General features: G+C 51.1%; 1 long non-coding RNA gene and 2 other non-coding genes across 4 annotated transcripts; 1 reads left to right on the forward strand and 2 right to left on the reverse strand.

The window, feature by feature from the left end:
- Positions 1-50: 50 nt before the first annotated feature.
- Positions 51-9,718, reverse strand: LOC115640053. Of its 2 annotated transcripts, XR_003997803.1 has the most exons (3): positions 9,306-9,718; positions 7,515-7,617; positions 51-867 (listed from the first exon to the last, which is right to left on the reverse strand). It is a non-coding gene; the product is annotated as an uncharacterized LOC115640053 (long non-coding RNA). The 2 variants fall into 2 exon arrangements; XR_003997802.1 differs by lacking the exon at positions 9,306-9,718 and having other exon boundaries at positions 7,515-7,821.
- Positions 1,356-1,427, reverse strand: TRNAC-GCA. The gene has a single exon. It is a non-coding gene; the product is annotated as a tRNA-Cys (tRNA).
- On the forward strand, positions 9,489-9,570 carry TRNAS-GCU. The gene has a single exon. It is a non-coding gene; the product is annotated as a tRNA-Ser (tRNA).
- Positions 9,719-26,598: the final 16,880 nt, after the last annotated feature.

Consider the following 26,598-nt stretch of genomic DNA (forward strand, 5'->3'; position numbering starts at 1 on the left):
TCTTCCAGTTCTAGGAGATAGGGTACATCCATTATCTTTTTTTTTTCCTTACTGCACATCAGACCCAGGACTTTCACCTAGCAGTTCTTGGGGCTGTGGGACAGAACTGAGCTTCACTGGCAGCAGAGGGAGAACGGTTGGGACTGAGCTGTCTGGGGAATATTTTAATCCTTATTTAATTTTCAGAGGATTAAATCAATGCAGCTTCCACTTCTCCGTCTTTCCCAAGGAAATAACGTTTCTGTGTGAAGTACCCAAACCTTTTAACAATAAGAAGTGAAATGAAATGGCCACATGATGGCAACAGAATCTAAGAAATTTGTTAGTCTCTAGGGTGCCACACATACTCCTGTTCTTTTTGAGGAAACAGACTAACACAACTGCTCTTCTGAAACCTGAGAAGCCATGTTCTTGTTCAATGAGCATTGAAGCTGAAAAGGGAGATGTTTTCTCTTTGACTTCTAGGCCCCCACCTCTAATCCACTAGACACCCCTTTCCTCCTACAGCTAGGAATAGAACCCCACAGTCATGCTAATAGCAGCCTCTGGCCCGATAAAAGAGAAGCTCTGAGACCCTTGTGCTGTCCCATCACCTCCTTGCCTGAACTGCCCTTGAAACCCAATGGGGTTTCCTTGGGCAGTTTTGACTCACTCCCAGAAAGGGTGCAATTTTAGGAGCAGGTTCCAAATAGTGCAATTAACCAGCCAGAAGGGGCAGGAGATATCAGTGTAGGAGCCATTGAAATAACTCTGCACTTACTTAGATGCAGACATAACAAGCTCTATGGTTGGTAAACTTACAGAGACTCTGCTCCTGCTCATGAACTAGCAGCCCATGACCTGTAAACAGCTGCCATTTGAATGCATCTGAAAGTTACAAGGAACAATGATCTGTGTTACAGGAAGGTTAACATTTGTTAGAGCCCCAATTGATACTGTGTGCACAAAGAGAGGTTTGAATGTGTAACAGGGAGTTTGGTAAATCTTGGTTATTTTATTTTTGTAACAGGCTCCTGTCCATCTCCAGTAGAGTTTTCAGTCCCAGTGGCAACTTATTTACCAAATGTAATAGAAACTAGTCCATTCCTCCCAAGTGGATGTGGTTCTTGTTCTTCTGCACATTGTAGCCCATGGAGGCCAAGGACCTGCAAATGTGTCTTCATTTAATTGATGAAAACAAACCTAGACACTTAGAGGATTGGAACTGATTTCAGCAGAGGGACATGTTTGCTAGGTTTTTATTCATTTGCACAGGAAAATATTGAGTGTGTCTATTCATTTCAGGGACCCCTATTTAGTGGAGCTCCTGAACATACTGGAAATGGAATCACTTTTATTGAAAGAACAGGTTTGTAAGGGAGCACTTGGATTTGAACGAAGGACTACTTGATCTGCAGTCAAGCACTCTACCACTGAGCTATACTCCCATGACATTTACAAATGCAAGTCAGTGATCTTAAGGATTTTGAAGGACAGGCTCTGCCTCAGAGAGCTCCTTTTCTATTCCCAGACCACAGGGGTTTTAAAAATGGGGTTTGATTAAACTTTATATACACATGTAGACACCACAGCTTGCACACCCACCAACATAGCTTCCCCCAGTGACATAGCTACCACCTCTCAGGGAGATGGGTTAACTACACTGACAGGACAGCTCTCTCCCCTCCACTTAGAGCATCTTCATTATTTATAAATAGGTGGGAAATAACCTCCTGAATGGACAGGAACCAATTTATCAAATATTGCTGTGTCTGCATTCAATATGGGGAACTGGTCATATTGGGCTAGGTTAGTAGGAGCATTGCAAGCAGATCGAGGGAAGTGATTATTCCCCTTCATTCAGCACTGGTGAGGCCACATCTGGAGCATTGCGTCCAGTTTTCGCGTCCCCCCTCCAATACAGAAACAAATTGGAGAGAGTTTAGGGGAGGGCAACAAAAATGATTAGGGGACAGAGGAGTTACAAGAAGAGGCTGAGGGCAGGGCTGCCCAGAGGGGTGGCAGGTGGGGCAATTTGCCCCAGGCCCTGCAGGGGCCCCCCATGAGAATATAGTATTCTATAGTATTGCAACTTTTTTTTATGGAAGGGGTCCCTGAAATTGTTTTGCCCCAGGCCCCCTGAATCCTCTGGGCAGCCCTTCCCAGACCATGGTGCTGTCCCCCCACTCCACCCCCTTCACTCATTCTCCTCCCTCTGAGGCCCCACCTGTGCTCTGCCCTCACTCCCATTTGGCCACTTCCCACCCCTGCTCTTCCTCTTTGGCTGAGGCCTGTTGGTCCACCTTTTGCTCGCTCCTCTCCTCCCCCAAGGCCTCCTCGCACCTCTCCACCCTCTACCCCAAGGTCTGCCTGCTGCCCACACCTCTCTGCCCCCTCCCCTGAGACTCACCCTGCCCATTGCCCACACCTCTCTGAGCCCTCCCCTGAGACCCCTCTGCCCACACCTCTCTGCCCCCTCCCCTGAGACCTGCCCTGCCCACACCTCTCTGCCCCCTCCCCCAAGACTCACCCTGACCACCACTCACACATCTCTGCCCCTCCCCTGAGACCTGCCCTGCCTACTGCTCGTACCTCTCTGCCCTCTCCCCTGAGACCCACCCTGCCCATTGCCCACACCTCTCTGAGCCCTCCCCTGAGACCCCCCTGCCCACAGCTCTCTGCCCCCTCCCTGAGACCTGCCCTGCCTACTGCTCATACCTCTCTGCCCCCTCCCCTGAGACCCACCCTGCCCGTCGCTCACACCTCTCTGCCCCCTCCCCTAAGACTAGCCCTGCCCACCACTTGTACCTCTCTGACCCCTCAGCTGAGACCCACCCTGCCCACCACACAAACATCTCTACCCCTCCTCTGAGACCTGCCCTGCCCACTGCTCGTACCTCTCTGCCCCCTCCCCTGAGACCCACCCTGCCCATTGCTCACACCTCTCTGCCCCCTCCCCTAAGACTAGCCCTGCCCACCACTTGCACCTCTCCGACCCTCCCCTGAGACCTGCCCTGCCCACTGCTTGTACCTCTGTCATAAACAGATAGATAAGGGTTAACGTCTCTTTCACCTGGAAAGAAGTATCTGAAACACCTGACCAGAGGACCAATCAGGAAACAGGATTTTTTCAACTCTGGGTGGAGGGAAGTTTGTGTGTGAGTCCTTTGTTCTTGGGTCTTCTGCCTCTATGCTCTCTCAGCTATGAGAGGATTTCTATTTCCTGCTTTCTAATCTTCTGTTTCCAAGTTGTGAGTACAGAGTTCATAAAAACAATAAGGGTTATTGTTTTTTTCTTTTGTATTTACATGTCTATAGTTGCTGGAGTGCTTTGAATTGTATTCTTTTTGAATAAGGCTGTTTATTCAATATTCTGTTAAGCAATTGACCCTGTATTTGTCACCTTCATACAGAGAGACCATTTGTATGTATTTTTCTTTCTTTTTATATAAAGCTTTCTTTTAAAACCTGTTGGAGTTTTTCTTTAGTGGGGAACTCCAGGGAACTGAGTCTGCAGCTCACCAGGGAATTGCTGGGAGGAAGAAGTCAGGGGGAAATCTGTGTGTGTTAGATTTACTAGCCTGACTTTACATTCCCTCTGGGTGAGGAGGGAAGTGCTTGTGTTTCCAGGACTGGAAATAGAGAGGGTGGACTCCCTCTGTTTAGATTCACGGAGTTTGCTTCTGTGTATCTCTCCAGGAACACCTGGACACCTCTCTGACCCCTCCCCTGAGGACGGCCCTGCCCACCACCCACATCTCTCTGCCCCCTCCCCTGGCCTGACCTGCCCACCGCCCACACCTCTCTGACCCCTCCCCTGAGACCCACTCTGTCCACCTCTTTCTTTGGTCATCTGTTGTTATTCCTTGAAACATCAAGGATGGAATAAAAAGCTGAGTTTACTCCAGGGTGAGGAAAGAAAGGAGCCACCAACCCCCTGGCAAAGCCCTGGGGATATGGCGGGAAGGGGACTGTCTGAATGATCAAGGCAGGAAATGGACAAGCTACAGCAACGTCATTAACCACGAACACACTCTCCTCATGCTCCAGCCAGAAGGGAAAGGAGCAGGAATTCTTGCTGTTCAGCCATGGACACACTTACACAACGGCACAGCAGTGTGTGCGTTGTGGAAGCTGGTCTGAGGAAACAACTGGAATTGATCACTCAGTGAGAACAGAACTAGAGTGCAGTGAGAGCCACATGTCAAGCAAGTAGTTGTGGCCAAGTGGTTACGGCAATGGGCTAGAAATCCATTGTGGTCTCCCTGTGCAGATTCCAGTCCTGCCAACTACAGAGGAAGTTGTGGTCCTTTAATTTCAGTGGAGCTGGGTCTTGTCTCACTTTCATGCTAGGCCTACACTAAAGGGTGATGTGGCTTTAGTTAAACTGTTTTAATTGAACAGCTGTTGCATGTCCATCCTGTGTCACCAGAGCACATCCATGCTAGCATCTCTTGGATGGCCACAGAGAGCAGTGCATTGTGGTAGCTATCCCACTGTGCAACTGGCTGCAGGGTGCTTTGGGAAGGGTTTGCAATGCCTCACGGGCTGGTACAGCATCACATGATACAGTTTTCTATCCCATTGTTCCATGGGCATCCTACTAGATTGCCAGCTGCTTTTCAACTGCAATGTGCGTGGTGGGGTAGAGAGCGTGTGTGTGTGGGGAGGAGAGACAGTGTGTGTGTTGCGGAAGAGTGAGTGTGTCGGCACACTGTCTCTAAGTTCAGACAGCTGCTGGAAGCAACCAGTCCTGAGGCAGGGGACAGCCCCGACATCAGCCCCCCTTCTCTCACTGGCTCAGCTCAGCACAGCACAGCACTCTCTGTCACACACACACACATACACGTACACACTGCTGCCTGCTTAGCTCTGTGTCAGGGGTGCTGGAACAGGAGGGTTAGAGGGCCATGGCCACACCACTCTTTGCTGGCTGTTAGGACAAATGATGGAGGGGGGGAAGGGTGCAGTCTTGGGGAAGAGGCGTTCTGTGGGTGTGGCCTCGAGGGGAGAGGTGCTGTGAGTGGGGGTCCTTAAGGAAGGAGTGTCATGGGGGTGCCACAGTTCGGATAACAGTGCCCCCCCCACTGTAAGGAAGCTTCTGCCGCCCCTGCTCTGTGTTCGCACAGCGGGAGAGAGCAGCATCCACGGCAGTGATTTGCTCCCCGGGGCTCTGGCAGGGGGGCTTGGAAGGTGATTTAAAGGGACCGGGGCTCCGACCGCAGCAGGGAGCCATGGACCCTTTAAATCACCAGCCTGGGGAAGACGGGCCGGGCTGGCACAGCGTACTGGCTCTTGCCAGTACCCCATACCGTAACATACCGGCTTACTTTCACCTCCGGAAGGTCCTCACGTGGATCAATAACTGGTTAAAAGATAGGAAACAAAGGGTAGGACTAAATGGTCAGTTTTCAGGATGGAAACAGGTATCTAGTGGTGTCTGTACTGGGACCAGGACTAGTCAACATATTAATAAATGATCTGCTGAGCAGTGAGGTGACAAAATTTGCAGATGATCCAAAACTACTGGCTTGCTTCCTAGAACGAACGCTCCTTGAGTGGGGTGATCCACAGGGAGTAGCTCAAACCTCCAAAGTGCCTGGCCAGGGGCAGGACATTAGCACAGCAAGGGAGGGGTGTGGCAGTGACATCACAAAAGCCTTTTGCAGGACCTCAGACTATTGGTCAAAGGTGGTGGGGAAGTGATGACCTCACAGAGAGATGCTGACATCAGCCAGGCAGGAGAGGGGTGAGGGGCCAGGGAAACCTCAGAGACCCCTGTGGCTTTGCTTCAGCAAGTCTCCTTCTCCAGGTCTCTCTTTGAGGACTGAGAGAGTATTCGGGTTCACGTACGTGAGCGCCAGGAGGAACCTCTTTCAAGTTTTCTCCTTCCCTTTGCCTGATTTTACTAGAAAACAGAGGTCCCTGTTTAGAAGGTAAGAGCCTCCTCGAGGTTTGAAACCTGTTCAGTCTGATCCATCTGGTGACAGTTGAATTCTAGGCATGGAAAACACGAGCTTAAGGAGGCTGAATTTTATTCCACACCTGAGATTTTGTCCCTTAGAATCACTGGGGACATTAGGGTTTGTCCTTTTTGTTTCACCTTTTCCTCCATCCATCCCTTCCTCCTTTCTCTTTGTCTCTTGCTTCTTTTGTCCTTTCACCTGTTCCCCTCCCAACACCAAGAGTGAGGTGTGTGTGTGTGTGTGTGTGCGTGCGTGTGTGTGTTGCGGGGGAGTGCTCTGTAGCTCCCACTCTGGGAGGTCCACCCAAAAATGTGCGGCTGAGATAGTGCTCGGGCAGTGATCCCCACCAGTGACCTGGGCCGTCCTTTGGCCTCTGGTGAGAACCCTCAGCCTCCCTTCCTCAGTCTCTACCCTGATTGGCTGAGCAGGGGGTTATTGACAAGGAGGAGACTCAGGTCCTTTTTCTTCTCTTTTAAGACCAAGTAAATAAGTCATAACCAGTCATATATTTGAAGAATTTTGCTGCTTCTCTGCATTAATGGTCTCTGAGCAGTTCGTGATTCTCTCTAACATTGCAGTTCTCCTCAAATACTTGCTGAATAATTACTGTGCACTGTTGTTGGTCTTGAGCTCATGTGAGAGCACTTTACTCAGGTCATTCCATGTATGAAATTCAAGATCTGATGGTTAGTTTCAAAATCAGGGCTCTTGAGTCCTTTTCCCAACTCTGCCACTGACTGGCTGTGTGACCTAAGACAAGTCAATTCTCCTTTCTCAGCCTTAGCTTCTCCCTCTTTCAAGTAGGGATAATAATGATCCGGTCTTACCTACCTCAACACACACACTGTCTCTCCCCGCACACAAACAGTCTCCACACTGCAGTTGAAAGGCAGCTGGCAATCTAGTAGGATGCCCGTGGAACAATGGGATAGAGAAACCTGCATCACTGAAAGTACAGCCATGAAGACACCACACACCAGCCTTCCCTAGCTGGCAAAAATCAAACCTCCACAGAAAGACCCCTATGGTGTCATACCCCAGCTCCCTAAGCCCTCAGCCACAACCACTTAACACAGGGGCCTTTCTACACTCTGGTTCTGTTCTCACTGAAGGGTCATTTCCAATTGTTTGCTCAGACCAGCTTCCCCAGCACACTCACTGCTGTGCAGCTCTGTACATGTGGCCATGGCTGAACAGCAAGAATTCCTGCCCATTTCCCTACTGGCTGGATCATGGTTAGAGTGTGTTTGTGGTTAATGATGTCGCTGTAGATTGTTCGTTTCCTGCCTTGGGAATTCAGACAGTCCCTTTCCCAACATATCTCCAGCACATCAGTCCCTGGCTGGGTCTCCTGCGCAGTGGAAAACATCCCTTGTTTGGTGCTGCCAAGGGGAACGTGCAGAGCTGAGATGTCCCTCGGCTTGGATCAAAGGGGGATGTTGGATGGAATTAATCACACAACACTCCCTGCTCCCCAGAGCCCCATGGGGAGAATCTAGAGAAGGGGGAGTCATTTCTCCCCTGCACTCCCAGAAGAGCTGCTAGGACTCCTTCCTGCCAGCTACTCACCCCTGGATTCCTCCTCAGCTCCTGGGATCTTTCTGCTCCAAAGGCTCCAGAGGCCTGGGGTAGGGAGGGCGTCACTGCACAGTCTGAAACACAAGGGAGGTTTCTGGAATTGAAGGAAGGAGCAGAAAATGGAGAGGAAAGAAACAGAGAGAAAACGCCTCATCTCTCTCCCCTCCCCCTCCCAGCAAGAAATGTTATCAAGGATCAGCGTTAGGGGAAATGGTGCCCTGGGCAAAACTTGTACTTTAGCACTTCCCCATCGCCCCTGGACGATCCCCCTCCCCCTTTCCCCCCAGCTCCTGCACTCCCAACCCTTGCACCTCCTTCACCCCTATCTCCTGCCCCCTCCTGTGCCCTAACCCCTACACTGTGTCCCCTTTGCCCTTAAGTCCCACACTCCCTTCCTGTGCTACCAGCCACTGCCCCTCTGCTGCACCCCCTTCACCCCTAACCCCTGCACCCCCTCCTGCACCCACGTGGGGACAGTGACCTGTGTGCATGGAGCAGCTCGCATTGCTGTCCACTCCTCCCTGGAAGGCTGCTCCTCCGGGCACCCCTAGGAGCTGCGGGGGTGGGTGCGGGGGCAAGAAGCGACATCATCTTCTGTTCCCTGCATCCGGGTCACTTTCCTCAGCCAGGCTGCATAAGGGGAGGGCAGAGAGCAGCAGCTTCTGATGCTCCCCTCACAGCACAGCCCAGGTGGGGAAAGTGACCAGGATGCATGGAGCACATAGTGTTGCTCCTCTCTCCCCCCAACCCTCTATGGGGCCATGGAGGAGCACTGGGGCAGGGGAGAGCAGTGAGCACCTTTGCACTGGCACACGGTGCCCTTTGACCCCCTGAAGTCCTGGGCGGCTGCCGGAGGGCCCCACCCCTAAGGCCAGCCAGGCTCCCCAGCACAAACAGCAGAGAACACAGAGAGACTGGCCACACACTGAGCAGCGGTAGCCTGGGCAGCACATAATGGAGGCTCGGGGGGGCTCAGCCTCCCCAAACCTTGTGTCACCAAGGGGCAGTGGAGCCCATGACTAGGGGCCCTGGAGAAATTAGGTCCCCCTGGAAAAGTCTCCCCCATGTCAGCCCCAGGGCTGGAGGAGCTCTCACTCCGTGCTACGGCCCGGGGGCTGCAGCAGGGGCACAGAGCTTCTCTGGTCTTGGGGCCACAGCGGGGCAGGGGTAAAGGAGTGACAGGGTGGGGCTAGTGGGGGAAGGGGTGGAACAGAGGTGACATAGTGGATGGGGCCGTGGGTGGAAGGTGTGGCAGGGGGCAGAGCCACAGACAGAAGTGAGGGGGCCTAGTTCCAGTGCTGGGGCCCCTGCACTTGTTCTCCCTTTCCCTGGGCTTTGGCATCACTAGCCCCTGCTTAACGTGTAGGGTTCAGTGGTCCCCAAAATGTGGGGCATGACTCCTAGGGGAACAAAGAGGAAGATTCATAGGGGCACCTCAGGGGCTGAGCCAGCCCCCATGGAGGGAGCACCAGTCAGCCCGACTCTATCCCAGCTCTTTTCCAACCCCACCCTCAGCCTGGACCTCTGATTGCCAGCCCTGCCTCGACCCCCTTACTCCTGTCTGCACCCCTCTCTTCAGCAAGCAACACCCCACTCCCAGCCCCAGTTTGCTATTCCTCACTCACCTACCCCTCCATCCGGACCGACTAGGTATGTTCTGCTGCCCTTCACTCATACAGGAAGGATAATAACATTTCATACCACTCAGTGCTAAAGTGATTTGTAACCCGCCACCAGCTAAAACTGGTCATTTTGGGGAAGCGGCCCCATGATGCTGCATACCTAGGCAGAGTAGGTGTGTCTATGCAAACATGGTCTGTTCCTGAAGCCTTTCTCACAGCTGGTCACTAGGTGTGAGGGGGGAGCTCATTCAGCCCCTGCTTCCGCTTAGTATTTAAAAACACCTTAGTGTCCCTACCTCTGCTGGCCTTAGATTTCTCATCCTGTCCATTTCCTGACCTCTCAGATGAGGTGGCCGAGTGGTTAAGGTGATGGACTGCTAATCTGTTGTGCTCTGCACGCATGGGTTCAAATCCCATCCTCATCAGGTGCATTTAGTTTTCACTCCTCCTTTCTAGACAACCATCTCCCCATTTGGTACAATGACAGATCAAACAATGTTGCTTCCTGCAAACAAAAGCCTGCTCAGAAACCCCCTTGCTTTAAATAAAATGTCTAAATCTCAGATTTCTAAAAAAAAAAAATTCTCTAGTCCTGTATGTCTTAGCTTTTATCTCAAAAGGTAACAGCCTCATAATCTCCCCCAAACACCCTGAGACCTCCCCAAATTATTAAAATACCCCAGTTCTCAGCAAGGCCATGACAGTGACCCACAGCTAGTGTCTAGGCTAAGCTGTTCTGAAGGAGGCAACTCAAACATTTTCTCCCTGCTTCCCTTGGCAAGGTCTGATTGGGAAAACAAAATTCCCCAAACTGAAAATTTTCAGCTGAAAAACCAGTACTAGCTATTTGGGGACTTTGGTTTGAATGTATTATTATTATTATCTTCTGATTTATGAATCAGTTTTGTCATCCAGGTGTGTTTCCAGCTGTTGATTTGTGGGGGAGAGATGCCAAGTCATGATGTCTCTTCCCCTCTTTCATAGTTTCTTCCAACTTTCTAGAAAGCTCCTTTGCTATGATGTGAGTCAAGCAGTGTCCATTGTTGCTGTGTTATCTCGGCGAAGTCTGCATTGTACACGGTTCCTGGGATAGTCCTTGGGACTGTAGCTACCTTTAATAGGCCAGCAGTGAGTCTGGCTCCTCCCTTGTCGCACCTGATAGGCTGGTGGGGGGCATTTCCCAACTTCATAACATATTTCTGTAATGCACACAGAGCAAACTTCATAACTTCCCAAACCAATGTGAGCACATAGAATGCAAGAAGACATTAAGGTTCAACAGATGAACAGTTCAAGATTTTTAAAATGATACCTCACCAGGCAGACTTTGTTCAAAACGTATCATCACTATAAGAGAGTGGTGAATATGGGGCTTGCAGGGTGCTGCTTTAAGCACAGCGTGCCACACCTGGGCTTCCATTGCAATGGGAACGTACCCTTAGAATCCATCTCTCCCGGGATAAAGATGGCAGCATGGCTGGCCTGGATCATCTGACTTGGGCTCATGGAGCTAAAGCTGAGAGGCTAAAAACTGTGGTGCAGATATTTGTGTTCACACTCAAGCCTGGGTTCAGAAACCCTCACCCCTTGTGGGGTCTCAGAGGTTGGCTTCGAGTCCATGTGTCTGCACTGTAATTTTATAGTCTTGCAGTCCAAGTCCCATAACCCTGAGTCAGCTGACCTGGGCTTTGAGACAGGTGACCTGGGTGTTTTAATCATAGTGTAGACATAACATTAGGATAGGTCTAGGAGCCCAGAAGGCTGGGAGGGAGTTTAGCAAGTGGAAATGGTAAAACCGCAGGGAAGTATTACCCTGGACTCATGGCAGTTCTCCATTGGTCTGTCTGCTTTTGAGGCAGGGATAATAACTGCCAGTGGTGCCCTGTTGAGTGGCTTTTGGGGTACCTGCTCTTGGCTGTTGTCAGAAGGACCTTTGGTCTAGCCCAGTGTGGGTTTTCTTATGGTTTAAATTACACACACAGGCACTGATAACAGAGTTACTGAACGTTTGGGAGTTAGGAGCTGGTAGGTCAGTGGTCCAGTCGCCTCATGGATGACCCCCTCCCTCTGGGACAGGGGCAGGTCTGAGCTCTCACACCAAATGCTCATTGTGGCTGCCAGAATCTGTGGCGAGCTCATTTAGTTTATGCCGAAGGTTGAGTCCTGCTTTGTGCCCAGTGTCTGAGAATTAAAATCCTAAACCACCCTATGAAATAATGAATACAGCAGGATGTGCTATTGTCCCTGCCCCAAAGCAGGCAGACCAATGGAGAAATGCCATTGAGTCCAGGGTAACACTTCATTGCGGTTTTACTTTTTTTGCTTGCTTAACTCCCTCCCAACTTTGAGGGGGCCCAGAGCCCAGTATTGAGCCTGAGCTGAGACATCTACACTGCAAATTTACCTCTCCACAGCCAAAGCCTCGGGAGCCTGAGCTGGCATGGGGCAGCCCTGGGTGTTTCATTGCAGCATGGACGTAGCGTAGTATTATGTCTGCACTGTCATAAACACACCCAAGTCACTATTCTGAAACCCTGGGTCAGTTGATTCACGCTTGTGGGGCTTGTGCTGCAGGGTTATAAAATTACAGTGTAGACACTTGGGCTTGAGCCCAGCCTCCAAGACCCCACAAGGAGTGAGGGTCTCTGAGCCTGGGCTCCAGTCTGAGCCTAAATGTCTACACTGCAGTTTTTAGCCTCACAACCTGAGCCCCAGGAGTCCAAGTCAGATGATCCAGGCCAGCCGGGCCACACTGCTTTTATTACGTTATAGATGCCCTCTCAGGGTATGTCTACATTGCAATGTAAGCCCAGGGTTAGCAGAAGTCATGTCAGCAGCCCCAACGCATAAACATAAACCAAGAGGAAAAGACCCACCCCCCAAATAAGCTGGGCAGTGTCCTTCCCCCTAAGGTTCATAAGTCCAGCAACCAAAAGTCCTTTAACATGAGCCATCCCCTCTCTGCACCCCACTCACAGCTGTTGTCCTTAGTCAGTGCAAGCCCAGAGGTACCTCTGTAGAGTTCACCTGCCATCCTGGGTGGAAAGGGGGGAAAATAAGAAGGCACTATTCTCACTATGTTGTCTAGGGACTCATTCATCCCTCCACAGCCACCCTGTCCTAACACTGACCTAACCCCTAAATTTTAGTATTAGGACCCAGGTGCCAGCCCATTTGGCTTTCGAACCCCTGTCCCCTGCCTAGCAAGTGCTATTGAACTAAGCGTGAGTCCCTCAGTCGGGGTCTGCCGAGCACAGTTGTGCTGCCCTCAATTTACACAACAAGGATAACAATGCTTTATTTCTCCTGCCCCAATAACAAGGAGACTGGGAATCCAACACCAGCCAAAAGTGATCATTTCGGTCAGCAATCCAACATATTTCCAACATACTGTAAAATCCACATGCAGACTCATACATGAAACCTTGCAAGAAAATCTTCCTGAGGGAGTCTGAAGCACCTGCTGCTGGAGGAAAGGAGGGAGCCGTGGTTTGGGATTGAGGAGCAGCGTGAGAAGGAGGGGCCTGTGGGTTGGGATTGAGGGGTACTAGGAATAGGAGGGGGCTGTGGGTTGGGACAGAGGAGAAGGGTGAAGAGAAGCAGGCTCTGGTTGGGAGTGAGGAGCAGTGTGCACAGGAGGGACTGAGGGCTGGGATTGAGGGGCACTAGGAAAAGCGAGGACATGGGTTTAGGCTGAAGAGCATCCTAGTCCCATTTTGCTTCCTCTTGGCCTCAGTGCTTTCAGCTGGTGGCCCAAAGAGCGTGCTGGATGCCATTCAGAAACCCATCTCCCAGCAGCCGTGCCGGAGGCTCAGGCTTAATCCTCGAGGCCGAGCACAAAAACTTTCAGCCGGGAACATTCCTCTCCCCCGGGCTAGGGTTACAGCAATACAAACTTTATTAAAATAAAATAGTAAACAGGGTTTACTTTAAATATTCTAAATCTGTCCAAATTTTAGTACTGAATCCAAAGTTCTCTTAAAGATCCCATCAGTAACCAAAACCTAAATGAAAAATTGAAACCAAAAACAAGGCTTAATTTAAAACCCAAACATTAAGAAAAACTTTGTTTGTAAAAATAAAAACAAATGCTGTAAATTAATAATTTCAACATTTTATCAAAAAAAGTGTGTTACAGCAGAATGATAAAACAACATCAAATAAATAAGCATGACCACTAAAACCTCCTATAAAGGAATTGAGTCCTTGAATACTGGTCAAATCTGTATAAGATATGCAGAACTATGTCAAAACTGGTGTCGCAGGTCAGCCATTCAAATCCAGCAAATGTCAATTAAAAGCACCATTCCAACTAAAAAGCACCATCCCGGCTCCTGCTCCTTTGCAAGGCGTGTGCGTTTGCTCCAGGTTTTAGTCTGCTAAGACAGCGAGGGGGGCCGATTGAGCCAGAGGCGCTTGCCTGCTGCAGACACGGATCCAAGGCTGAACCTCGTCCGCCACGAGCTGAAGGCTTAACTGAAAACAGTTGAAGAAGTGCTCCCGTCTCCGGCACTCAGCTACCCAGCTCCCAGTGGGGTCCAAGCCCCAAAGAGATCCCTTTTACCTTGTAGACGCTGTAAAATCTTGTGACCAGGGCAGCTGCCTCGCAGCCTGCGCATCTGCCTGCCAGCGTGAGAGCTCGTAAGGCACTAATCTGGATAGTGCCAGCTGGGTAGAAGGGCTGTGGAAAGCTAGCAGAGTGGCGCAGCAGAAGTGTGCTGGGCCCATAAGGCAGAGGTTGATGGCTCAAAGTCATCCTCTGCTACATGGGTGCTCATTTCTTTTCCCTCTGGGACTTCCAGCGAGGTGGTGACCAGCAGAGCAGCAAGAGGTGGCTAAGGCAGCGGCCTGCCAGGGAGCTCCCTGGCACCTGTGGCTGCCTGGGCTGAAGGCAAGAGGGAGGTCCAGCCATTGCCAGGGCCTCCTGTCCCAGAATGAGGCTGCAGTGCTTCCTGGTCCCCTTTTCCTACCCACTCCGGCAGGCTGTGGGAGAACACGAGGGAGGCTCTCGGGGCGCTGGGCAGTGCTGTGTGGCTGTCAGGGGAAAGAGCCAAGGCTCCCGACTCGACCTGCCATTGACTCGCGTGGCTCTGCGCGCCGTCAGCCAGGGCAGGCCAGGCTGCGGACATGACTTAGGCTTGGGCAGCATGGCCGCTCTTTCCTGACAAGGCATGAGGCAGGCCAAGGGCTTTGCACTGCATACAGGGAAGTGGGAGGGAGGCGTCTTTGAGCCGGCGTGTCTCGTCCGCTTCTCCCTTCCACTTGGGCGGAGGCGGGAAGGGAGTGAAAGGTTCCCAGCTGAAGGTTTGCGCTCAGCCTTCAGGATTAAGCCTGAGCCTCCGGCATGGCTGCTCAGAGATGGGCTATTGCAGCGTGGCCCCCACACTCTTCCAGCCAGCAGGTGAACCTACTGTGTCCAAGAGGGAGCCTTCAAGGCGGCAAAAGGGGAACATCAAGTCTCCCAGCAGACCTTGAGGAGCCCACATGGAGCCTTCAGTGGCACCCCTGGGGGAGCATAAACCCCCCCCTCCTTTCCATTAACAGCTGAACTCACTGACCCATGATACCACAGAGACACCTACCAGCAGCTGTTTGCCAGGGCCGCTGCCCAGCACCTTGCAGTGCTTCCTGCCAGTGCCAGAGCTCTCAAGTCGTTAGCCTGGAGCCAGGGCCGCTAGGTGCTGCTGAAGAAAAGCCAGCAGAGGGACACAGTGGAAGCGTCCTGTGCCCATAACATAGAGGTGGATTAATCAAAACCCTCTTCTGCCAGCACCAGGCCTCCTTCTTCCTACACTGGGCATGCAAGCGAGGGGGCGGCTGGCACAGCGCCAAGAGTCTAACCTGTGTGGCAGAAGGCGGCTGACACCTGCAGCCTGCTGGGGAGCTCCCAGAAGTTATTAATGGACAGAGACTCCTCAATGCCCTTAGTAACAAGGGTTTGGGGTTCATCGAGGCCAGTAAGGGGTTCACTATGTCAGCCCTGTAACCCTGGGTGTCAGGTCACTGTTCAGCTTTGATCTAGAGCTCAGATCCCAACAACTGACCAGCAGCCCTCAGCCTTCCCCTGGGTCTGCCCCATCTGGTTACTCCTTACAGGCTGACCTTACCCCCCCTTCCAGCCCCGGATTCATCCCCTAATCATCCTACTGCCACTCAGAGCCACAGACGTGGAAGTGCTGAAGGAGGGAGGGGTGACTCTAGGATGGGGTTCTTCTCTAAAGATGGCTGGTAGAAAGGTGGTGCTCAGCTCTGTCAGTCACCTGCCTAGTCACCTTGCTGCCAGGGGATACAGACATTTCTGCAGGGTGCAGAAAGGGGGTATTTGGCTTCCAAGCGAATATGAGGAAAGTGCATTTATGAGAGGGAATTTCTGTCCTTCTAGGTGTACATCAGTCCCCTAATGCATAAGGCATGGGTCTTCTACGGTAGAGATTGTGGGTTCAAGTCCTACCTGGCGTGAAAACCTCCTTTATTCTTGTACACTGCAAAGAAACCTTGGTCTTATTTTCACCAAGGAAGCTGGGAGATGTTTGAACACAAAGTGCTGAATCTTGGGAACAATCCCCCAGAAATCTTTCATGCAATAAATGCTTCTAAACCCTTCAGTAGCAAACAATTAATACTAGTGTTTGTCTGAGAATAGAGTGAAGAGGAGTGTTTACTCCGACACGTCCATGAGTGAAACAGACAGGAAGAGCAAGGCCGTTCTGAAAGAGAATGGATCTGTCTGGAGAGAAAGCAGACCCTGAGAATGAGCAACAGTGTGAAAAGAAGAGGTTCAAATGTGTGTTAGGTTGGTCTGCCAAATTTAAAGAAAATCGCAATGCCCGTAGCATGATGCAGACACTGGCGTTTTCTGATCTTTTACTGAGAATTCATTGAGAAATATTTTCCTTAATTATATTATGGAATATTGGGTGAGCTAGGAAGGCACCATTCTTCCTGCTTTCAGCCTTCCAGACCTCATGGCTACGTGGCCTGGGGCCAATGCGCCCCTTCCAGTCAGCTGCTAGAGCAGACAACAGCAACACAGACAAGGGTGGCAGCAGGGCAGACTGGAGCTCTAGGAAGACGTCGGACCAGGTCTCATCAACGGAGAGGTGGCCACCCCAGCATGCACAAGGCTGAGCCAGCAAGTGTGGTGTGTGCTGCAGCCTGCTGCTGCTCACTTTTGCAACTGTGTTGCCCTGAGGACACTCATATGTCTGGGTGGTATCAGCTCCCTGGATGGGCTCACAGAGCAGCTGAGCCTCGCTTGGCAGAGCCTGGCCAGATCCCCAGGAAGGGGAAGGCATGCACTCAGGCCCTGTAATGGGTGATGCTAGGGTGGTGCCAGGGTGGCACCTCCTGCTGTTTGTCTCAGGGATTAGCTCGCTCAACCAGTGTTCCCTCTCCTGGTGGTGCCTTGTCCATCACTGTCACTGCTTGCAGACCTGCCTCAGTCCAAGTACTGCAGCATCCGCTTTATGACTCGGCCATCCGGCCGTGCCATAATCTGTGCTCCTCCCTTCCAGGGTGACATAGGCGAGTGTGTGGTGAAGTGTCTCCCAATCCAGCCATTTCTCCAGTGGTGAGTGGCTGGGATCTAGGCCCACACTACTCTGGGTCCCAGCCCAGGATCCTGTAGCTAACAGCTTCTACTTCCTCTCCTTAACTTCATCCCCCAAGCTGCTTCAATTCCTGAGGCCGCTTCCCAGCATCCCCAGCATGTTCTTTGCCCTCTTCTCAGGGTCTCGAGCCTGCAACTCCCAGCAACCAGCCAGGAGCTCTCTCTAGCTTCCCCTGGTCCCTGCCAGTCGCTGCCTTGCCAGAGGAGCTGTGACCCTACGCCCCGTATTCTTCATAGAGAATATTGTTATGATATGCATATGGCGCAGCTAAGATGTGTTTTATGCAAGATGGGCCATGTGAGATATCACTGGAAAGGTTGGACTGTCCTTGAACTCAAGATTTAGGTGCACTAAATCCAGAGTCAACGTGGCTGTCCTTGGGTTCAGCATTGCATGAGTGAGTCAATATGGCCACCCTTTGGTTCAGGTCTGCAAGGCCTAATGGTCAGATCAGGGGGCTGCTTCAAAACAGGGATAGTGGCTGGATTAAGGGGAACTGGACCCACCTGAGTCCACCAGGTCCCAGCCCAAGGCCCTCTCAAGTTGAGTGCGTTCGTTATGCAGCCAGCCAGGATCCTACCACAACTTGCTGACCTTACACAGGTACGAGATACCACTCACTCTGCCTCCCGGGGCCACTTCCTACCTTGTTTCCTGAAGCTGTCGTCCATCTATCGTCAGAGTCTCCGGGTTCCCTGGCACTGGCAGCTCCATAGAACTTTGACTCCCACCAATTGACTGTAGGTAGCAAGTCTCCAGTCTGGTGCCTGGGATCTCTGGTCCCACAGTCAGGGGCTGTAGCGGCTCCTGGCCTGGAGCCTCCACCAAGCATGCGTCTTCCTCAATGGCCAGCCCAGACTGAGCTGAGCTGTTCTCCTTTGTACTGACACAGCAGCTGGAGCACACCCAGCATGGTCTGAGGGGCGGGATTTGCTCCAGCCATAGTGTGGAATTAACCCTTTTTTGCCTAGTGCGGGGTATGCACACCCCATCATGGACTGTAATCTTTGATCTGATTATTTGACCCCTCCCATGCATTTCTGAAGTGCCTGAGGCACAGAGGCTTCTTCTGGGTCTCCTTTCTCCTGGCACTGAAATGGAAATGGTTCTTTCACGTGCATAGTAGGCAAGAAGTAGGACTTTCTGCAAGGGTCATTAACAGCCAGTCAGACTGAATTTTTTTTTTTTAATTTCAGCAAAAAAGTTTCAGCCTTTTCCAGAAAGGGCCTTACGCCTGTTTTCCCAGGGCGCCATTTTTTTCACTACCATTAAGCTACAGTGTCTCCATGCTTTGGAGCAGAGAGAGACCATTTTGCAGGCTGTGTCAGACACTGGTCTTTTGCTCCGTGCCCACAGAGCTCACTGAGCATTTTCCAGCCTGGGGTTGAGAAGGACGTTCTCTGCAATTGCTCCTCTGAGCTGTCAGAAGATGCTCTGTGGCTGACACTCCACAGAGCTACATTCACTCCAAGGACAAGTCAAATACTGCGCCGAGGGTGGTGAGTTCCCCATGAATTCCTGTGTGAGCACACACTTCCCCTGTCTTCCACACACACTGCTCATACACACACTCACACACAGTGCCACTGTCCACCACACACACTGCACGTACACACTCTCACACACACACACAGTGCCATTGTCCACCACACATACTGCACACACACCCAATGCCACTGTCCACCACACATACCGCACATACACACACAGTGGCACTGTCCACCACACACCCACAGGGTCGGTGCTACCATTAAGGCGAACTAGGCAGTTGCCTAGGGCGCCAAGATTTGGAGGCGCCAAAAAGCAGTGCCTCCAATTTTTTTTTTACAGCAGTTCCTCCCCGAGTGCACAGCTGCTGCTCCACTTCTCCCACCTCCCAGGTTTGCAGCGCCAATCAGCTGTTTGGCGCCACAAGCCTGGGAGGAGAATTAGAGCAGGGGCGGCGGGCTCGGGGAAGATGCGGAGCAGAGGTGAGCTGGGGTAGGGAGGTACTGCACAGCTCCCAAGGGAGGGAGCTGCCATGGGGGGGGTGCCTGAGGGTGGGGAGCTGATGCAGGGCTGGGGGTGGGAGGAGCAAGGTGGAAGTTTTGCCTAGGGCGCGAAACTTCCTTGCACCGGCCCTGCACACAGACACACACACACACACACAGTGCCACTCTCCACCACACACACTGCACATAGATACGCACACCATGCCCCTGTCCACTGCACACACTGCACACATACACACGCACACACACCGTGCATGTTGCGCACACATCAACTGCAACAAAAGAAACACAAATTACACACTCTGGAGACAGTTGGTTTGTTTCCAGGCTGCTTTTACTTACAAAGGTGCTGAAGTGTGATCTCTCTTCTTTTTCCGTGGGCAGAAACGCAATGGAGGAGAATCTCACATCCCTGAGCTGCCAGGTGACAGTGGCAGCAGAAAAATGCAGAGCACTGAAATTTTAAAACACTCATAAATATTTCACACTGTGGGTTGGGGTGTCTAGGAGGACCCAGGGGAAGAGACTAGGAGGATTAGGGGGAGAGGAGGGTGGTGTTACCAGAGTGCACTGTGGGACTGTGGGATTTAGAGACCCCAGCAAGGAGAGGCAGGGGCGGGTTGCAAGGCCCCACAGTGGCTGAAAAGGGGAACCCGGCAGGTTGGGGGGTAGCAGAGATTGGAGATGGAATGGAGGTTAAGGATAACCTAGGCATGGCCCAACATCTAAACAAGTACTTTGCTTCAGTTTTTAATAAGACTAGTGAACCTTGCGATGATGGAGGGATGATAAATGGGTATGTGGATATGGAAGTGGATATTACCGCAACTGAGGTAGAGGCCGTACTTGAACAGCTCGATGGGACGAAGTCGGAGGGCCCGGACAATCTCCATCCGAGGATATTAAAGGAACTGGCGTGTGAAATTGCGAGCCCGTTAGCAAAAATTTTTAAGCAATCGGTAAACTCGGGGGTTGTGCCGTATGATTGGAGGATTGCTAATGTAGTTCCTATTTTTAAGAAAGGGAGTAAAAGTGATCCGGGTAATTATAGGCCTGTTAGCTTGACTTCTGTAGTATGCAAGGTCTTGGAAAAAATTTTAAGGGAGAAAGTAGTCAAGGACATAGAGGTCAATGGTAATTGGGACGAATTGCAACACGGATTTAGTAAAGGTAGATCGTGCCAAACCAATCTGATCTCCTTCTTTGAGAAGGTGACGGATTACTTAGATAAAGGAAATGCGGTAGATATAATTTACCTAGATTTCAGTAAGGCGTTCGACACGGTTTCGCATGGGGAACTGTTAGTCAAATTGGGAAAGATGGGAATGAATATGAAAGTTGTAAGTTGGATAAGGAACGGGTTAAAGGGGAGACTCCAGAGGGTCGTATTGAAAGGTGAATTGTCAGGCTGGAAGGAGGTCACTAGTGGAGTCCCTCAAGGATCGGTTTTGGGACCGATCTTATTTAACCTTTTTATTACTGACCTTGGCACAAAGAGCGGGAATGTGCTAATAAAGTTTGCGGATGACACGAAGCTGGGGGGTATTGCTAACACGGAGAAGGACAGGGATACTATTCAGGAAGATCTGAACCACCTTGTAAACTGGAGTAATAGAAATAGGATGAAATACAATAGTGAAAAATGCAAGGTTATGCATTTAGGAATTAATAATAAGAATTTTGGATATACGTTGGGGGCGCATCAGTTGGAAGCGACGGAGGAGGAGAAGGACCTTGGGGTGCTGGTTGATAGCAGGATGACTATGAGTCGCCAATGTGATACGGCTGTTAAAAAAGCAAATGCGATTTTGGGATGCATCAGACGGGGTATTTCCTGCAAGGATAAGGAGGTGTTAGTACCGTTATACAAGGCGTTGGTGAGACCCCATCTGGAATACTGTGTGCAGTTCTGGTGTCCCATGTTCAAGAAGGATGAATTCAAACTGGAACAGGTTCAGAGACGGGCTACAAGGATGATCCGAGGAATGGAAAAACTGCCTTATGAAAGGAGACTCAAAGAGCTTGGCTTGTTTAGCCTGGCCAAAAGAAGGCTGCGGGGGGATATGCTTACTCTATATAAATATATCAGGGGGGTTAACGTTAGGGAGGGAGAGGAATTATTTAAGTTTAGTACTAATGTAGGCACGAGGACGAATGGGTATAAACTGGATATTAGGAAGTTTAGACTTGAAATTAGACGAAGGTTTCTAACCATTAGGGGAGTGAAGTTCTGGAACAGCCTTCCGAGGGAAGTAGTGGGGGCACAAGACTTTTCTGGCTTTAAGACAAAGCTTGATAAGTATATGGAGGGGATGTTATGATAGGATCGTTAATTTGGGCAATTGATCTTGGATTACCACCAGATAGGTCTGCTCAATGATCTGCGGGGAGATGTTGGATGGCATGGGAATTGAGCTACTGCAGAGAATTCCTTCTTGGGTGCTGGCTGGTGACTCTTGCCCACATGCTCAGGGTTTAGCTGATCGCCATATTTGGGGTGGGGTCGGGAAGGAATTTTCCTCCAGGGCGGATTGGCAGGGGCCCTGGAGGTTTTTCGCCTTCCCCTGCAGCGTGGGGCACGGGTCGCTTGCTGGTGGTTTCTCTGCAGCTTGAGGTCTTCAAACCAATTTTGAAGATTTCAATAACTCGATCCTGGGATAGGGGTTGTTATAAAATTGGATGGGTGGGGTTCTGTGGCCTGCCTTGTGCAGGAGGTCAGACTAGATGATCAGATTGGTCCCTTCTGACCTATGAGTCTATGAGTCTATGAGATGAGGAACCTCACACCCAGGGAAGGACTGGGGGAGTAGGGAGATGGTAAAGTGGGGCCCAGCAACGGAGAAATGGGTTAGAGGCAATTGCGGGAGGGGCGCTGAGGATGAGGTGGAGGAGGAGGATGTCGGGGGCAGGGCGCTAAGGGCGGGGGAGGAAGAGGTCAGGGGCAGGGCTCTGAGGATGGGGGGAGGAGGAGGGGGTTGGGGCGGGCTCATGGGACGGGGAGGTGGGATGGGTGGGGGGAGGGGCCCCACAGACAGAGGGAGTCACCGGAGGGAGGATGGGGAAATGGGGGGCCCAGGGACGGGGCGGGTGGGGGGGCTGAGGTGGGTGTTAGTGAGGGAGCCTCACTGCTAGCACAGACTAGGCAGTTTCTTGGATGAGAGACACTGTCCCAAAGCAGGACTAATGCTTAGACCTGGTGATCAGTGATTTCAGATCTGTTGGTCTGCAGCAAGTCTCTACAGTGAGTCTTAACCAGCTCTGTTATTACACAGGGACGAACAAAAGGGTGAAATGGTGCCTGGAACCCTTAAGAAGTATCCACCCCACCGAGTACAACACTACCTGCTTGCAACCCCACTGAGTACCAACACTTGTCACTACCGGCTCTCAGCTCCATTGAGAATGTTTTGGGGTCACTCCTCGCCTTCATCAACCTAGGAGTCTCAGAGCATCATAATTAACAGGTGCTCCAGTGGCACAGTTGGTTTGCGCACAGTATTTATAGGGCAGTGCTGAGAGAGCTATGCTGAGGTTGTGAGTTCAAGCCTCACTTGGAGCACTGGTTTTCATTAACCAAATGGTGTCACCCCCTCATTTGGCCCTGTGGAATGTACAATTCCAGCCCTGGGACACTGAGGAGGGGAGAAGTCAAAAATGCCCCTTCACTTATTACCTCCTCTCCAGAGCACAGGTCAGAATCTACAATCCTTTCTGCCCCACAGCCCCTGTGCCAGGATCCCTCAAGCAGAGCCTAGAGTCCACCATGGCGTCTGTACTATTGACAAAGACTAAGTGACAGGGACAAAACACTCAAATCCCGCCTGGTGCGGGGAGCCAGGTTTGCTCTTCAAATTCTGTTGTTCGTACATTTCCAGGTCTGGGAATGTCCCACAACAGCATTTAATGGGAAGCTGCCTGCAGAGCAGTTACACTGCACAGAGCTCCTGTGGATGAGGGGTGGGAATTAGTAACATTTTGAGGATTGTTTGGGAAATGAGCCTTTGCTGACAAGGTTTGTCTCTGTACATATTTCACCTTGAGGTGTTATGTTGAGGGATCTTTAGTATATTTGTGAGGTTAATAACTATCTCCTCAACTTTATTTACTCAACTTAAAAATTGGTGTCACTTGATTTTTGCATCTCCCTGTGAAAATACAACTGGCACGTGTGGCTTTCACCAGGGGGTCATGATGTTAAAGTTGGGGAATGCAATCTCTGTACTTCTGAGGGGGAGTGTTGATTTTTTACAGCTGCCTCACTGCCAGGCACACCAGACTGTTAGCTGCACCCACTGTCCTTTCCAGGGGCCCCTGCTGAACCCTGGGGGGCTGCACTGCCATGCTGGGGTGACTGTGCAGGGGGAGAAGCTGTTGGGGAGCAATGTAGAGCAGGTGCAGGAAGGAGAAGGGTCACTATTCACATTCTGAACTGCACAATTTTCCAAATTTGGGAATAAATTCATAGATTCATAGACTAAAGGTCAGAAGGGACCATTCTGATCTTCTAGTCTGACCTCCTGCACCATGCAGGCCACAGAATCTCACCCACCCACTCCTGTAACAAACCCCTGACCTATGTCTGAGTTATTGAAGTCCTCAACTTGTGGCTTAAAGACCTCAAGGTCTAGGGAATCCTCCAGCAAGTGACCCGTGCCCCACGCTGCAGAGGAAGGCGAATGTCTGAGAACAATTCTAAGGGGAAGGTGAATGCAGAGCTATGACACTGGAGATGCCCAGACCTCCAATGGGGGAAGCGTGGAAATTAATAATGGGAAGATCATTTGCGAAATTAGCCACCACTGACACGATTTGTCTCTGTTCCTATTAGTGTTAGTTAGAGGAATCAGTACAGATTTTTTACTATATTAATTAAACACTTAATTTTATTTAACAAGCCAAAAACTTAGTGTCACTTATTTTTTCTCTGTCCTAGCAAGAATGAATGGAATTTTGTGACTTTCTGGAAAGTGCAGCGAGATTAAATGTGGGGAATTCAGTCTCTGTGTTTGTGAGCTGATGTTTTCCTCTCACAGGTCAGTGCCTGCACTGAAATACCAAGAGGGATCTAAGGGCTGGTGTACGCTGGGCACTGAACTGGCAGAGCGACGTCTCTCAGGGTGTGATCTCCCCCGCAACCCATAGAGTTAAGGTGACCTAAGCCCTGGTTAGATAGTGCTAAAGAAAAGGAAGAACTGTTCTGTCAATGTAGCTATTACAGGGATGGGAAAACCCCTCCAGTCACTGTCTGCTCCAGAGAGCTATAGCAGCGCCACAGCAGTGTTTTAAGTGTAGACAGAGTGAAACTAGATCTGGCGTCAGTTCACACTGTGGATGCTCAGGCACTAAGAGTGCAATAACACCACCACCACAATTGTCAGGATTTTAACCTGTGCTGGGAAACCGCAATGGATTTCTAGCCCAGCGCCTTAACCACTCAGCCACAACTACTTAAAATATATTTGTTTCACTACATGCTGATTCTGTTCTCACTGAATTGTCATTCCAATTGTTTGCTCAGACCAGCTTCCCCAGCACACTCATGGCTGCGCATCAGTGTAAGTGTGTCCTTGGCTGAACAGTGAGAATTCCTGCCCATTTCCCTTCCGGCTGGAGCAGGATGAGAGTGTGTTTGTGTGAACGACATTGCTGTAGATTGTTGTTCATTCCCCACTCTGACAATTCAGACAGTCTCTTTCCTAGTCAAATCTCCAGCACATCGTTCCAATAGCAGGGGGCAGGATTTCTCTGGGGCACTGAAATATTTCCGGGGGCTGGTGCATGAACTCAGCCTTGCATTTCACCCTCGATGTTTCATGGACGAACAAGCAGCAGAAAGAAAGAGCCGAGCCAATATCTCCCTGGCAGGGATGCAGGTGCCACGTCCCCTCTGTTTGACCATCGCCATCGCAGGAGAGAAGGGTGCACTGGAATCGAGTGCCCTGGCTCAGACCAGAGACACAGGGAGGTTTTTCTGTTCATGGATCTGTGCAAAGGAAATTGAGTCTCTGTGTGAAATTGAGGTGGGAAATGAAACGTCCACATGGTGGCCCAATGCCCTAAGCAATGTGGGTGAAGGACTCAGGCTGGGAAATGATTTAACAGGGGTTTGTTTCAATTTATTGCCCTTATTAAAAACTATGGCCAAAATGCAGCCATGTTGTTAGTACTTGTACCTGTGTAGGGACACCCCAGTGGGTGTTAAGTCCATTGCCTTCACCAAGAGCAGTTGATTATTTTATCAAGGTAAAAATTTCTTGGTGAAGGCCTAGATTCCAGAGAAAACAATACACCGATGATAAGAAGAAGAACATAAAAAGATTTTGCAGCCACCATGGGCATAACTATGAAGTGTCGTGTTTCACTCTTTATATCTGGTGCCACCTCCTTTCCCTTTCGCCTTGTAGTTGACCAAGGGCAAAGCTGAACATCTCTTCAGATACCAGGGAGTGTTTATGTCCATCCCTGCGAGCTACACAGGGGTTCGATGTTGCTGCTTTCAATCCTCTGGCTCTGCTGGGATAAGGAACAATTCAGGCTGTCACTGAACTGAAGGAGGAAGATCAGTTCTTGACAGGGAGAGGGACGTCTCCTCTTAAAGGTGTTTGTCTGGCTGACAGTCCTGGTTCCCAGGTCTTGCCCGTGGGGCTTCAGCAGTTTTGGGACCAGTTCACTCCCTTGGCCCCACCTGCTGCCCCCAGGTGCTCCCCTCCAGGGGCCCTGGCAGTGCAGTATCTGCCTGCTTGCTCCAGTGGCTGCTGGCCCCTCCCCATGGCAGGGCGGGGCAGAGCTGTGCCTCTACGCGCTGCCCCCACTGCAAGCCCCTGCAGCCAATGGGACACTGTGGGGGTGATGCCTGGGGGCAGCAGCATTCAGAGGCCCCCCAGCCTGCCCCGCCTTGGAGCCCCAGGTAAGCGCTGCACCCCTGACTCCCTCCCAGAGCCTGCACCCCCTCCCTCCACACACTCCCTCCCAGAGCCTGCACCCCCATCCCTCCTCCTATTCCCCCTCCCCCTGTCCCAGCCCAGAGCCTGCACCCAGCACCCAAACTCCCTCCCAGAGACCAGCCTCTCACCCCTTCTGCACCCAAACTCCCCCCAGAGCCTGCACCCCTCCTGCACCCCAATCCCCAGCCCCAACCCAGGGCCTGAACCCTAGACCTCCTCCCCCCATCTCCCTCTCAGAGCCTTAGGCAGATGGGGGGCAGAGTTTTGGGGGGCAGGTTCTGAGTGGTATGAGTGACATTATTGGCCCACTGGGAGGACTGGAGGACTGGCACTGCCCCTAAGGTAAATTGAGGTTGAGACCCTGCTTTAAGGGATTGGAGCAATCCTGGAGAGACTGACGGGCAGGGAGCTGGGGAGCTGTGCATGCTCCAAGGAGAGTTGTTGTTGTGCTCTGGTGACACAGAGCGGGGGTGGGGAGTTTGTAAGCTGTGGTGTTTGTATAGAGAGAAAGTTTAGTAACCCCTAGGTTAAAAACTGTTCCTGCTCTGAGCTATACATGACACTCTCTGTTGCGAGTATAGATCAGTGGGTGAATGTTTCCCTGCAGGATAATAGGTTCCTAGTTCCAATCCAAGTGATTCCTTGAAAAACTTTGTTGAATGAAAATCGATTTCCAGACCCATCTCCAGTATGTTCAGGAGTTCGCTGAATGGGGGGGGGCTTGAAATGAATTTAAACACTCAGCATTTTCCTGTGCAAATGTATAAAGACCTAGCAGAGCTGTCCAGCAGCTGAAATCAGTTCCAGTCCTTGGCGTCTCTGATTCTGAGGCATGTGGGACACCTCTGTGGTGATGACAGGTGAAAAAATGCTGGATTCAATGAAAGATGAGACCATAGGAGGGGAAA

The sequence above is a fragment of the Gopherus evgoodei genome, unplaced genomic scaffold (genome assembly GCF_007399415.2).
Source record: "Gopherus evgoodei ecotype Sinaloan lineage unplaced genomic scaffold, rGopEvg1_v1.p scaffold_188_arrow_ctg1, whole genome shotgun sequence".
NCBI lineage: Eukaryota > Metazoa > Chordata > Testudines > Testudinidae > Gopherus > Gopherus evgoodei.